Raw genomic sequence first — 14,095 nt, 5'->3', positions numbered from 1 at the left:
CTGGCGCCGTTGGTTTTTACCAGTTGGAGCCACACCAGACTCTCTGATCTGGACTGCGCGCAGCGGTGTGAAGCCCCGCTCTATATAAATGTGAGCAGTGACTGCGCTCAGTACCGCTGATCCGCAGCAGAACCGCTGATCGGGTCGCAGGAAGAAGAGCACAGCCGACTCACCCGGACTGATCGACCATGCAGTGGGGTGTCTTCACCTTCATCTGCGGCTCCTTGTTGCTGTGTCTGCAGCTTGTCGTGGCGAAATTCGGTAGGTAGTCAGAAATAATCGTTTTACTGGGAACGTAGCGGAAAAGAATGGAGTTAGCTTAAATAAAATGTAGATTGTGATCAGTATTGATTCTGACACCAAAGGTACTGTCTGACTCACAGAGTTAAGCCCCTGTTCCACTTGGGCAACCTCCACTGCGACCTCTGGCGACCTTAAGCGACTAAAAAAAATCTAGGTCGCGGTGACCTACGACCTCCCATGACCTTCCTCGACTATGTTGAAGACCTCCCTTGACCATGAAGAAGACTTCCTTCGACCTCCTTCCACTATGTTGAAGGCTGGCTTCAACCATGTACGTTTTACTCGAGGATGGTCTCTGGCAAATTGGTCTGTGAATGAGCACGACCCCCTTCCGACTCAGAGGACCACACCGAAAACCAACAATGACGAGTGACGAGTGTCTACAGCTCAAATGATCACCTGATAAAATGATGTTATATCTGCATTTTTTTCTCACTAAAAAATGACTCCCAGGTTTTTTTTAATAATTCTGAACCAAGCAAGCAAGGAATCAACCAGTTTGGAGGATGTTAGTAAAAATACAACTACTGCTGTTTGCAGTAGCCCTTTTGCTTCAGCAGCCTATTAAGAAAGTGAGAAGGGGAAGAGCAAGGATGAAGAGGAAGCACAAGAAAAGGTCTCAATGGGTGAATGGAGATGATGTGATGGACTGTCCCAGTACACCAGATGACTGGAAGAGAGTGGCGCTGGGCTTTGACAAAAGATGGAACTTTAAGCACATGTGGGGCAGTGGATGGCAAGCATGCCATTCTTGTCCCTGTCCCTGTACCCCTCATTTTCCTTTTCGTACAGGATGGCATTCTGCTGGAACCATTCCTCAAGGTCCCCCTCCTGCTGCCTGGTGAAGGTGCAGGGCATAACCTTCCTCCAGCCCTCCCTCACCACCAATGGGGCATCTGCCTCTGATGCTGTGTCAGACAGCTTTGCTGCCTTCAAATGAGGCAGTGAAGGATGGGGTGGTGGTGGGGACATATACTACTACCCTGGTCTCCTCCTCCAGGGGTCCCTCATGCAGGGCTACCTCCTCCTGCACTATCACCTCCTGTGGCATCACCTCCTGCCACTCCTCCTCTTGGGTGGGCAACACCTGCATGGCCGGCTTTTTTCCGGGTTCTGCCCTCCCCCTGCGCTACTGCTTTTTTGATGCCATCACACGTCTCCTCTCCAAAAAACTCTCCAGCTATGAATGAACATGCCTTGGAGTGACAGAGGTGATGTTCTGCAGTTTATATTACCTTTTTTTATACTGATCTTTTTTTAACCCCAGAGCTATTACCTTCGACTACCTTCAATCACCTTCAACTACCTACGACTAGCATCACGACCTACTATGACCGGCTTCGACTAGACCTATGACAAAAAGAATATTGATTTTTCCCACGGTAAACCTATTTTTAGTCCCGGTCAATTTTTAACATCTTGACAAATACACCGTGACCTCGCTGAAGCCTCGACTATGGAGACCACTCTCGACCATGAAGGAGAGTGACGAAGACCTCCTACGGCCTCGTCGCGACAACGGGTCGCAGGCAAACTCGCCAGAGGTCGCGGTGGAGGTCGCCTAAGTGGGACAGGTGCTTTACTCCATCTTTTTGTGTTCATTTTTTACATTCCCTTGATTTGATTTAATTTGATTTGTCGTTTTCACACACTCTTCCATATCTCATGTTTCCCTCTCCATTGACTATCAAACTGAAGAAGATTGTCGACCCGAAATGCTGCCTGACCCACTGACTTACTCCAGCAGATTGTGTCTATCTGCAGTGTAAACCAATATCTGCAGTTCCTTCCTACAAATTGCATTTCAGTTTCTTTGCCTGGTGTTACTTTCATTTATTAGTAAAGATTTTCATTGAGATGTATTCATCGAATGCATATCAAGATTTGATTTATTGATTTATTAAGCAATTTTAGGCAACATCTTGCATTTTCCTAGAGGGGTCTGCCTGCCTTCCGCTTCCCAAATGGGATTTGGATGTCCAAGTTTCAACATTATTTCTATACAGACATGTGTTAGGTTTATATACAATAGCTGCCAAGGCGACATAAATTGATGTAAGTAACCACAGAGAATGAATGGATGATACGTTGTGGTCGAATTATTATTACATCCTTACTCGTATGTTTTTGCCTAGTTTAGTTTAGCTTAGTTTAGAGATTCAACGTGGAAATAGACCCTTTTGCCTGCCGCATCCAACCAGCGATCCACGCACATTATCATGCACACACTAGGGACAATAAGTTAACCAATCCAATTAACCTCCAAACCTATATGCCATTGGAGTGTGGGAGGAAACCAGAGCTCTGGGTGAAAACCCACGAGGTCACGGGGAGAACATACAGACAAGAACTCGTAGTCAGGATCAAACCCAATTCTCTGGAGCTGTTTAGGCAACAACTCTATCGCTGCCTGACTGGTTGCAGTCGACTAGTTGTACAGCTATTCCAACAGCACAAAGGGAAAGGAATATAAGGCAAAGAGTTCCTAGTTATTTCAACAGCTTCTCATAAAGATTGAACAGCCAGGAAATTGAATAGCACAATTGTTGCCAATAAACACATATTCTGCCATAAGAACACAATATATATTTGCATTGTGTAATTTGCAGATTTTGCCTGTTTAATCTTAAAATAGTGAGCAACATCATCCTTTGAAATGTTGAAGTGTTGTGATATAGCTTCAGGAAATCTAAAACCCAATTTGATGCGTCGCAATGTTAAATTCGGAAGAGTGACTCCAAAATGTGAATATTCCCATGACTGAACTGGGACAAATTAGAATAACGTGTATTGACTTGCCACATCTGAGATTCTGTCTATTTCAGGAAACAAATCTACACCCCCCCAAGCCCCCCGCCCTAAACTGCCCCCACCCACTCGTCCACCGCCCTCATCTCCCTCATCCCCTGCTCTTCTGCTCCCTCTCTCTCTCTCTCTCTCTCTCTCTCTCTCTCTCTCCTCCAAGACAGGACAAGGATAACAAAAAAAAAGACCCGATGGAGGGACTCAGTGATCTGACAGCATCCTGTGGAGTGAAAAGAACAGTCAATGTTATTTTTGCATTGAGTCGTTTCATCTGTATTGAAAGAACTGAGGGGAAATAGCCACTATTAAGGTGGGGGAGGGAGCGGGTGGAGATATGGAGCCAGAGTTGGCAAGAGGAAGGTGGATACAATTCAGGTGCTTTTTGTTTTGCAGGTAACAATCAGGTGTGGGAGGGAAGAGTTGGGAGAGTGACAGAGGCTGTAGAACAAATGTAGAACTAGGAGGTGTAAGATGTGGCGTGTAGGAAAGAAACTGCAGATGCTGGTTTAAACCAAAGATACACACAAAAAGCTGGAGTAGCTCAGCGGGACAGGAAGCATCGCTAGAGAGAAGGAATAGGTGATGTTTTGGGTCGAGACCCTTCTTCAGACTGGTTAGTGATAAGGGAAACGAAAGATATAGACAATGATTTGGAGGGATAAAGAACATTGAATGAAAGTTATGCAAAAAAGTAACAATGATAAAGGAAACAGGCCATTTGTTGGGTGAAAACGATAAGTTAGTGTGACTTGGGTGGAGGAGGGATAGAGAGAGAGGGAATGCTGGGGTTACTTGAAGTTAGATAAATCAATATTCATACCACTGGGCTGTAAGCTGCCCAAGCAAAATATGAGATGCGGTTCCCCCAGTTTGCATTTAGCATCTCTCTGACAATGGAGGAGACCTAGGACAGAAAGGTATAATCCCTTTTGCATACCGATCTGTCTATCCACAGCATCCTCCACTTCCAGGGAGAGGGCAAATGCAAGTAAGAGCAACAGGAGTTCAGATTCTGTTTGTCTAGTCTATGAATACTCCAATTTCAAGAATCCTGCGTTCCCTCTGTCACTTTTTACCTCTGTCTGTATCTGTCCATCAGTCTCATATTCTTCCCGCAGGGACCTCTCATCCACTTCCCATCTGTCAAAACTCAACTCCCTTTCTTTCATTTCATTTTTCACCCTCATTTCCAATTAAATTCCATTCCCTCCTTCACCTACCAACTCACTATTTCCAACTGATTCAATCGGCTAATGAACCCCTCCTTACCTGGATCCATCTATCCTGTGGCAGCTCTTGCTCCACCGCTCACACCCTTTGACCTTATGACCTTCCGTGCAACCTCCCTATTCCAATTGTTTCTTGGCATCATGAACTGTGCTTGTTGAACAATTATGTACTTACACAATTGCTACAATTACATGCTTTGTATTTTTTAGGGGAATCAAATCGTTGCTACGATGGGCTGTCTCGTGGAACCTGCCACAGATCCATAACTCGCTACTACTTCAACCAAGATCGGCAGTGTGCAGAGTTTAGATATACTGGCTGCAATGGCAATGATAACAATTTTGAAACATTAGCATCCTGTAAATATTATTGTGAAGAATCATAAATGTATCTGTTGAATGATGAGCCCCATACACAGCGGTAATAACTCATAGTCTTTATTGAAACACAACCGGAGGAAACATTACATGCTATTGTCTCCATGGTCAGCATCTAGTCTGGAAGTGAGACGGTGACATGCTATATTAATAGTTCAGGATAGGGATGAAGATCTGGACTGGACTACATATGGTATGTGCACCATGCATAATATGTGTGGTGATAGATATAGCAAAGGCAGACGAATATGGTTAATCTACATCCTTCCTCTTAAGGAATTAACCCATAATAAAATAGATATCATAATCGCGTGCAAAATATATGTACCACTGATTACATGTGGTAAGTATAAGTAAGCTGAAGGGAATAATACCAAAGGCCGTTCAAACGTAGTCCTGGTACTTTGGGTTCGGCCTGCAGGTGAGACCTGCACGTGTACGGTACAGTCCTGCATTTCCTCCCTTCTCTGGAGATGAGATCGGTGCAGGAGAATGAAGCAGCATCCCCGGCGATAAAACCGGAGATCTTGGCAGGGGTCGAGGTGGCGTGGTCATGGGCGAGACGATCGGATCAGAAGCAGATGGCAATGGTGGTATGATCAGGCCTACTACAACCAAGATGGTATGATTGGATGGGGATGGAAGTGTGCGTGTGTGGTCAGGATAGTACAGAGGTGGTGCTGGTTCATTAACAGGCAGGATGTGCTGTCTATTACGTCTGTAGGTGCTGCCATCAGCATTGACCAGATATAAACGTGGTTCAGGAGCAGTTCCAGATATTATACCGAGGCGGTCGTGACCCTTTTCTGTTTGTAGACGGACCACCTGTCCCATGGCTAGTGGTGGAAGTGGCCTGCTCGTTTTGTCATACCATCTTTTTTGGACGTCTCATTTTTGTTGTAGCTTGAACTGGATTTCGGATGGTCATGGCTGTCCGAAGGGGGGGGGGGGGGGGGGGGGGGGGGGGGGTGATGGGTGCAGTCGCACCCCCCTTTGTTTCCACAGTAAAAGATAAAATCCTGAGTGAAAAAAAAAAAAATTGGGGCACAATCTTTTTTAATTCTACACCAGGACAGAGGGAGCCTTGCCTTTGGGCTCTTTGGTCCTCTTGCTGCGAAATATGAGGGCAAGGCTTTCGAAGATGGCGGCAGTGGCAAACTTCTCCCTGGCCACGTTCTCGATCACCTTGGGTTCGAATGTGCAGTGCTCGAAGAAACTGTCCAAGCCCGAGTACGCTCGGGAGAAGCGGCAGCTGAGGTTGGAGTGTGAGCACCGCAATCTGCCTTCACCAACCCGCCACTTGAGTGGCTCCTTGGAGCGACCTGCTGCTGCTTCTCAGGGCACTGCTGGCATGGTTACTTGTGCACCCTGGGATACTGCTGGCGTGACAACAAGGGAAGAGGAGGGGAGAGGAGGGGAGGAGAAAGGAGGGGGGAGAGGAAGAGGGAGAGGTGGGAGAGAGGAGAGGTGGGAGAGGGAGAGAGGGAGAGAGAGGAAGAGGGAGAGGTGGGGAGAGAAGGGGGGGGGGAGGAGGGGGGAGGGAGGAGGGAGAGAGGAGGGAGGAGAGGAGGGGGGGGAGAGGTGGGGGGAGAGGAGCAGTGGGGAGCGGGGAGTGGGCGTCAACCAAAGGAGGAGGGAGGGGGGTAACGACATTCGCAGCATGAACAAGACGGCACAGACTTCAAAGTTTGTCTGATTTTTTAAGATTTTCATCAATAACTCGAGAAATAAAGCATGACATTTTCAGCTAAGGCGTTTTGGACTCCGCGTCGTTTTTTCGAGACGATGTGATTATACACAAACAAACACACACATGAACAAACACACACACGAACAAACACACTCACATCCAAGATCAGATTACTAGACCAAGTGGGACCCGTTGGGTCCCATCCTCTCAACACATGGTTGTGGGGGAGGGGTGGTGGCCTGTGGCATCACACACACACTATCCAACCCCCCCACAGACACACACACACTAACCCCCCCCCACACACACACACAAATTAACCACCCCGTTGATATTATATTAATAGTATTCATTTGCTCCTTTTACCCCATCCCCGCTATATCCCCTCACGCATAGCTCCCCAACTCACAGGCGCATCTAGAGAGGGAGAGGGAAAGGAGGAGGCGGAGAGAGGGGGGAGAGAGAGGGGGGGGGGGGGGGGCAGAGACAGCGAAAGTGAGGGGGGAGAGAGAGGGGAGAGGGGGGGAGAGAGAGAGGGGTGAAAGAAGAAGGGGGTAGAGATAGGGGGAGTGAGAGGGAGGGGGGGGGGAGAGGGGGGAGGAAAGAGGGGGGTGAGAGGGGGAGGAGTGAGGGGATTGAAAGGAGGGAAGAGTGATGTGGAGAGAGAGGGGGAGAGAGAGAGGGGGTGGAAGAGAGAGAGGGGAGAGGGGGAGAGTCCCGGGCTGAGCCGAGGCGGGGACAGGGGAGGAGAGAGAGGGGGGAGAAAGGGAGGGAGAAAGGGAGGTGAAATGTTCAAATGTCTCCAATGAGGTAGATGGAACGTCCCGATCCAATGTGGTAATGGGACTGGCGCCGTTGATTTACCAGTTGGAGCCACACCGGACTCTCTGATCTGGACAGCACGCAACGGTGCGAAGCCCCGCTCTATAGGGTGATTTCACGAAAGGTCACTGGAGTGTTGATCCGCACCCACGTGACCGAAAATTTGAAGTGGAGTACATGCTATGCCTCCGGTACATGTTAGTGAATGGGAAAACACGCACTTTCACATGGTGTGTGTGTATGGGTGTGTGTGTGTGTGTGTGTGTGTGTGTGTGTGTGTGTGGGGGTGTGTGTGTGGGTGTGTGTGTGTGGATGTGTGTGTGGGTGTGTGGATGTGTGTGTGTGGGTGTGTGTGGTGTGTGTGTGTGTGTGGGTGGAGTGTGTGTGTGTGTGTGTGTGTGTGTGTGTGTGTGTGTGTGTATGTATGTGGGTGTGAGTGTATGTGGGTGTGTGGTGTGTGTGGGTGTGTGTGTCTGTGTGTGTGTGAGTGTGTGTGTGTGTGTGTGTGTGTGTGTGGGTGTGGGTGTGGGTGTGTGGGTGTGGGGTGTGGGTGTGTGTGGGTGTGGTGTGTGTGTGGGTGTGGGTGTGTGTGTTTGGGTGGGTGTGTGTGTGTGTGTGTGTGTGTGTGTGTGTGTGTGTGTGTGTGTGTGTGTGTGTGTGTGTGTGTGTGTGTGTGTGTGTGTGTGTGTGTGTGTGTGTGTGTGTGTGTGTGTGTGTGTGTGTGTGTGTGTGTGTGTGTGTGTGGGTGTGTGTGTGTGGGTGTGTGTGTATGTGTGTGTGTGTGTGTGTGTGTGTGTGTGTGTGTGTGTGTGTGTGTGTGTGTGTGTGTGTGTGTGTGTGTGTGTGTGTGTGTGTGTGTGTGGGTGTGTGTGTATGTATGTGTGTGTGTGTGTGGGTGTGTGTGTGTGTGTGTGTGGGTGTGTGTGTGTGGGTGTGTGCTTATAAATACTATTAACAATTCCAGCAACGATAGCTTCTGGAGAAAGGTCATTTAGCAAACACATGCTGATTAAGAATTATTTAAGTTCTACAATGTCTTAGGAACGTCTTCTGGATTTGGCCAGGCTAAGTATTCAAAATCAAAGTCAATTTTATTCGTCACATACACCCGAAGGTGCAGTGAAATGAATTTGCCAGCAGCGATACACTTAAAAAGAGCCCACAATACACAATAGAATTTAACACAAACATCTACCACAGCATTCTTCACTGTGGTGGAAGACAATAAGGTTCAGCCAGTCCTCCTCCTTTGTTCATCCGTGGTCGGGGCCATAACCCCTCCGTAGTCGCCACTACAGATGGCCCAATGTACAGGTCCTGTCGTTGGGATGATCCAAACTCTGGCGTCGGGACGGACAAACATATTCGCGGCTTGGAGGTCCCGACTCGGCACTTTCCTAACGGAGACCGCGGTTTCAGGATGTTATAGGCCACAGGCCGGCGGTCGGAGATCTTCTATGGCGATCCCCGGCGAGGGATCCCAGGCTCCGGATGGTAAGTCCACGCCACGCCCGCAGCTAGAAGCTTGGCAGACCACAGCCCCACGATGTCAACGTATTGAATCAATACTATTGAATCAAACATTGCCAGAACTATAAATTATCTTGCTGTGTTTGAAATTTTTCACAAAAAAGGCCAGGAACTCTTTATTTTAAGTCTAGTATTTACTTTATTTAAAGTAAATTCTAAACCTATCTACCTTCTTTTACTTTTTTACTTTTTACTAATAATTATGTATTCTGATGATCTGATCTGCTATGAAATATAAAAGGGTGTTTAAATGTGATTTTTTTTCTCCTTATCTATATTGCAGCATTAACAAAGATGTTCAAAACACATGTGCTTTCTGATCCTTTTATTTTATTTATATTTATCATGGAGGGATTAGAGGAGCATAAGGCCTCAAATGCAGAAAATCAACAGATCGCTCAATTCCAGCCCTTACTCATCATCCATACCCCTTTTTGCTTTGCAGGCTACAGCTCATGTCATAAAGCTGCAGCATAGTGGATAAAATAGGATGACTAATGGAGAAGGGGAAGGGGCCTGAAAGAAACTTTGTACCCACTGATAAAATTCCTCTGAGGCCCTGCATATACACACACAAACTGTATGTGTTGTGAATCATGTCTTCCAAGACGTGCACGTATAGTGAAGCATTTCTCAAGTTCAGCTTCACAAGCATTGTTCAAAGATCCGTGGTCAAGCCGCAATGTGTTATCTGTGCCAAGGTTTTGAGCCACGAGAGCATGAAGCCCAGCAAACTGAAGATCCATTTGGAGTCTTGTCACAGCAACCTGGCGGGGAAGGGCGTGGACTATTTCAAACGAAAAGAAGCCGCACTCAAGGGTTCCCACATCGATTCGATGGGTCACTGCGCTTGTCAAATTGAAGCAGAGTTGGAGGCTTCATACCGGATTGCTTATCGAATCGCATAGACTAAGAAACCTCACAGCATCGGTGAAGATCTGGACTCCTCTCTGGTAAATCTTCCCTTAGATGACGGCTCTCCTGGATGCTACGCCAGATACTGAATGCCACTTCCACGACCACCTTCTGGCAATTACTTCCCCGGACTGGACGACCGCTCTCGAAGCAGCAAAGCTGATGCTGGGGGAACAGCAGTCAAACAAGTTCAGGCAGCTATCCCTTTCGAATGACACAGTCAAAAGTCGAATCTCGGATACGAGTAATGATATTCTGTTGCAAATAATGAGCGCTGTGAAGAGCAGTCCAGTGTATTCACTGCAACTGGACAAGTCACCAGATGTTGCCTCATGTTCCCAACGGCTAGTCTACATTCGTTACCTTGATGGAGAAGCCATGAAGGAGAAGTACCTGTTTTCTGAACCATTGGCTACTGCCACTCGGGGAGAAGATGTGTTCAGAATGCTGGAAGACTTCGTCATCAAACATGAGCTTGGCTGGAATGCCTTGTTGGGGTGTGTACAGATGGGGCACCTTCCATGGTTGGTTGCAGATCCGGCTTCAAAGCCTTCATGAAGGATGTCGCTCCCCATGTCTCCTTCACCCACTGCATGATACATCACCATGCTGTAGTGATGAAGACTCTCATTCCTGGTCTTCGAGAAGTGCTTTCGGATGTGGTGAAGCTTGTTAACCACATCCGAGGGAGCGCAACAAACTCAAGAATCTTCAAAACGAAGTGTGAAGAAATGGGCACCGATTTCACTGTTCTGATATTCCACACAGAGGTGCGCTGGCTTTCGCGTGGTAAAGTTCTCAATTGTGCGATCCAACTTCGAGAGGAGATAGCGCTGTTCTTGGAGACAGGGTGTACTGAGAAGGAGAATCAGCTTCATGAAAAGATGCAGGATGAACTGTTCATGGAACGTTGCTTACTTGGCTGACTTCATCGCCGAGGTGAATTCTTTGAACCTGTCGCTTCAAGGAAACCTCCCAATGCTACAAACCGCTCGTGACAAAGTGGCAGCGTTCAGGAGGAACCTTTACCAGAGAAAAGTTCAGGACGGTGACACGATTATCTTCTCTGAGATGACGACTCTCCTGGATGCTACGCCAGATGCTGAATGTCACTTCCACGAGGAGATCTCAAACCACCTTCTGGCAATTAGTGAAGCCATCGAACGTTACTTCCTGGACTGGACGACCGCTCTCGTAATGAATGAATCATCCGACCCTTTTCCGGTGAAAACAGTACCATCAGCAATATTGACGTGATTACGAAGATTGAATTTTACCGAATTCGTGAAGATGCGCAGCTCAAGGGTGACTTAATGGAACAAGAGCTCGCCAAATTTTGGCTGAAAGTGAACGACTGTCCTGTTCTTTTCAATAGGACCCTGACCCTATTGGTTCAGTTCCCCTCAACCTATTTCTGTGAGGCTGGCTTCCTAACTATGGTAACTCTGAAAATGAAGGTATGCAAGAGGCTTGTGATCGACGCTGACATGAGGTGCTGCCTGTCGAGCATTCGGCCTCGTTTTGATTGCCTGATGGCTGCAAGGCGATTCAGCCATCCCATTGACTGGGCATTGGCAGACACGTTTTATTAATCGGGCTGTTTTTTTTCCAATTTTTGTTTCGGGGGTCACGGTACTGACCAAGAATATCTGATGGGGCTAGACCAGGCCTCTGCACGACGGGTTAAACCTTTTCTACTCGCCCCCCTGGCGGTCCAAAGCAAGCGCTGTCAGCGGAGGGCGCTCAGCATCGCCAAGGACTGCTCTCACCCCAACCATGGACTGTTTACCCTCCTACCATCCGGGAGGCGCTACAGGTCTCTCCGTTGCTGAACCAGCAGGTCGAGGAAACAGCTTCTTTCCGGCGGCTGTCACTCTACTAAACAACGTACCTCGGTGACTGCCAATCACCTCCCCCCCCCCGGCCACCCCCCCCCCCCCCCCCCCGTCGGACACTTTTTTTTTTTTAATTCAAATCGTTTGCTATGTCGCTCTTCAAGGGAGATGCTAAATGCATTTCGTTGTCTCTGTACTGTACACTGACAATGACAATTAAAATTAAATCTTGAATCTGAATCTAATAAGTAAGAGGCCCCTAAGGCCCCACTCTTACGTAGGTTTGGCCTCAGCGAGGCCGAGCGGGCGACCCAAATCTTGCGGATGACTGGCCTGGGTGACCGCCGGTCATCGGCCCTGCTGGGCGATATGCTGGCCCTTATGGGCGACCACAAGCCCTATTTTATCTTTAAACATGCCTCCCTGCAGCTGCTCCTGTCGGACATCCATCCGCCTGCAGCTTACCAGCGACCCTTTCACTGACATGCGAGCGTGGGTGGGCGAGCATACCGATCAACTTTGGATGGCCCATCAGCAGGCCCTGGATGCACTGGAGATCCTCCCGGCAGCGCCGGGCAGCACACAGCAGGTCGGTGTTCCAATTGACCGCATCTCTGCCGCGCCTAAACGCCCTCCGCGGCGGGATCCGGCCACCATTGCGCACCCAGGCGCCGGCGTAGTCCCAGCGTAGCCTGCTGTCAATTCCTTTGGAGGCCACCAGAGGTTGCTGGGGGTTAGAGCAGCCCGCACCTCCACCTGTTTCTTCAGACGCCAGCAGGGGGAGCTGGTGCTACTATCACAGCCGCTGGGGGCCTGCAGCTCGTCAGTGTCGGCAGCCCTGTACTGTCCTGGCAAACGAATGGGCCGGCTGTCAGTGACTGCTTCAGCGGTCGGCCAGATTCATCGCGTGCTTGTGTGGGGTCACCACACTGGGGCTCGTTTCTTCGTCGACACCGGGGCAGAGATAAGTGTGCTGTCCCCTTCTAATGGCAATGTCTGTGCCGGTAAACGCTGCCCCCTCCTCACCGCGGCAAATGGGAGCCCAATCTGCTTATATGGGGTGCCCACGCTCTCCCTCCACTTCGGGGATGGGCGCGTTTCATGGCCCCAAGGCGGACGGTGGTTGGCGCCCTTGTGGGGACTATTATCGGCTTAATGATGCCACCATCACTGGCAGGTACCCAGTCCCCCACATTCAGGATTTCAATGCACACCTAGCCGGGGCTACGGTGCTCTCCAAGGTCGGCTGGTGCGTGGTTACAATCAAATTCCCATCCACCCCGACGACATGCCCAAGACGGCCTTCATAACACCATACGGCCTTTTCCAGTCCACTGCCACCCAGCTTTGTGTCATCCGCACACTTGCTAATGTTGCTCCTAATGCCCTCTTCCAAATCATTAATATATATAGTAAACAGTTGCGGCCACAACACCGAGCCTTGCGGCACTCCGCTCACCATTGCCTGCCATTCTGAACAATTTAACAAGATTAGGGTCAATCTGATTGTAATCTCAACCTTTCATGCCCGACTACCTATAGTAGATGTTTCATATCTTTATTCCATATATGTACCAGAATAACAGTTTCATTGAAAGATGAGGCATAATAAGACTGTTCAGCCTGGCATGTGTGTTTGGACCCTGACAGATCTATTAAATAATTCCGTCTTTTCTGCCTTTCCCTCACAGACACAATTTAATCTCCACCATGAAGTTATTGTTGGATGTGCTTCCACCATCCTTTCAGGCAGTGTATTCCTGACCACAGTAACTCGTTGCACAGAAGACAAAGCATGGTAGTATCTCCAGGAAACACTGTATTGAGTCAAGAGGACAGCCCACTATCATCATGGGGACTGCAAACTTAAGATGGTGGGGGCAACGCGTGGAGGAAAAGATCGATGCCAGTAAGAGGGCTAGTGACTTACCACCTGTGCCCTCAGAGACACACTGGGTTGACTGCAGGTGGCACCCGGGGTACGGAGTCTGAGCGATGGCGCCGGAGGCAAAGGTATATCACTGGCTGATGTCAAGAAGGTGTGGGAGTGGGTTGTTGGAGACCCTGCAGCAGCCTGGGTCTTCATTAGATCGGGCACCACTCCAAGTGGACGGATGAATGGATGCGGCCTGCAGTGGCTCGGAGCAGTGGAGCAGCAGTGGAGGACATCGACACTTCACCTGGTCAGGCCGAGCCCTACAAATCTGACCCAGTGCTGCCGTCTGGACAATGGGCCTTTATAGCCAGGTTAGGTTAATATTTTTCAAACTTTTCGGACCTGAAGGGTGCAGGGCGGTGCCAAAAATGTGGTGATTTTTGTGTACTGACTCAGTGTGGTCTGTCTTACACTCTTATACCTAATATGATTGTGCAGCACATTTCGTGGGATTGTCACTGAACTGTATGCAAAAAAATAATTTTACTCTATTTAGGTACACATGACAATAAAATAACATTGTACATTGAATCATTTGAATGTGATGGGACTTTTAGGACCTTATTTACTCCAAGGAATGAGGCAGGATCTTATAGATGTGTATAAAATCATGAGGAGAATTGATAGGGTGAATGCACAGAGTAGTTTACCC

This window comes from Leucoraja erinacea, chromosome 2, assembly GCF_028641065.1.
Source record: "Leucoraja erinacea ecotype New England chromosome 2, Leri_hhj_1, whole genome shotgun sequence".
In the NCBI taxonomy this organism is placed as follows: Eukaryota; Metazoa; Chordata; class Chondrichthyes; order Rajiformes; family Rajidae; genus Leucoraja; species Leucoraja erinaceus.
The sequence above is the reverse complement of the archived record's forward strand: the minus strand, read 5'-3'. Positions refer to the sequence as shown.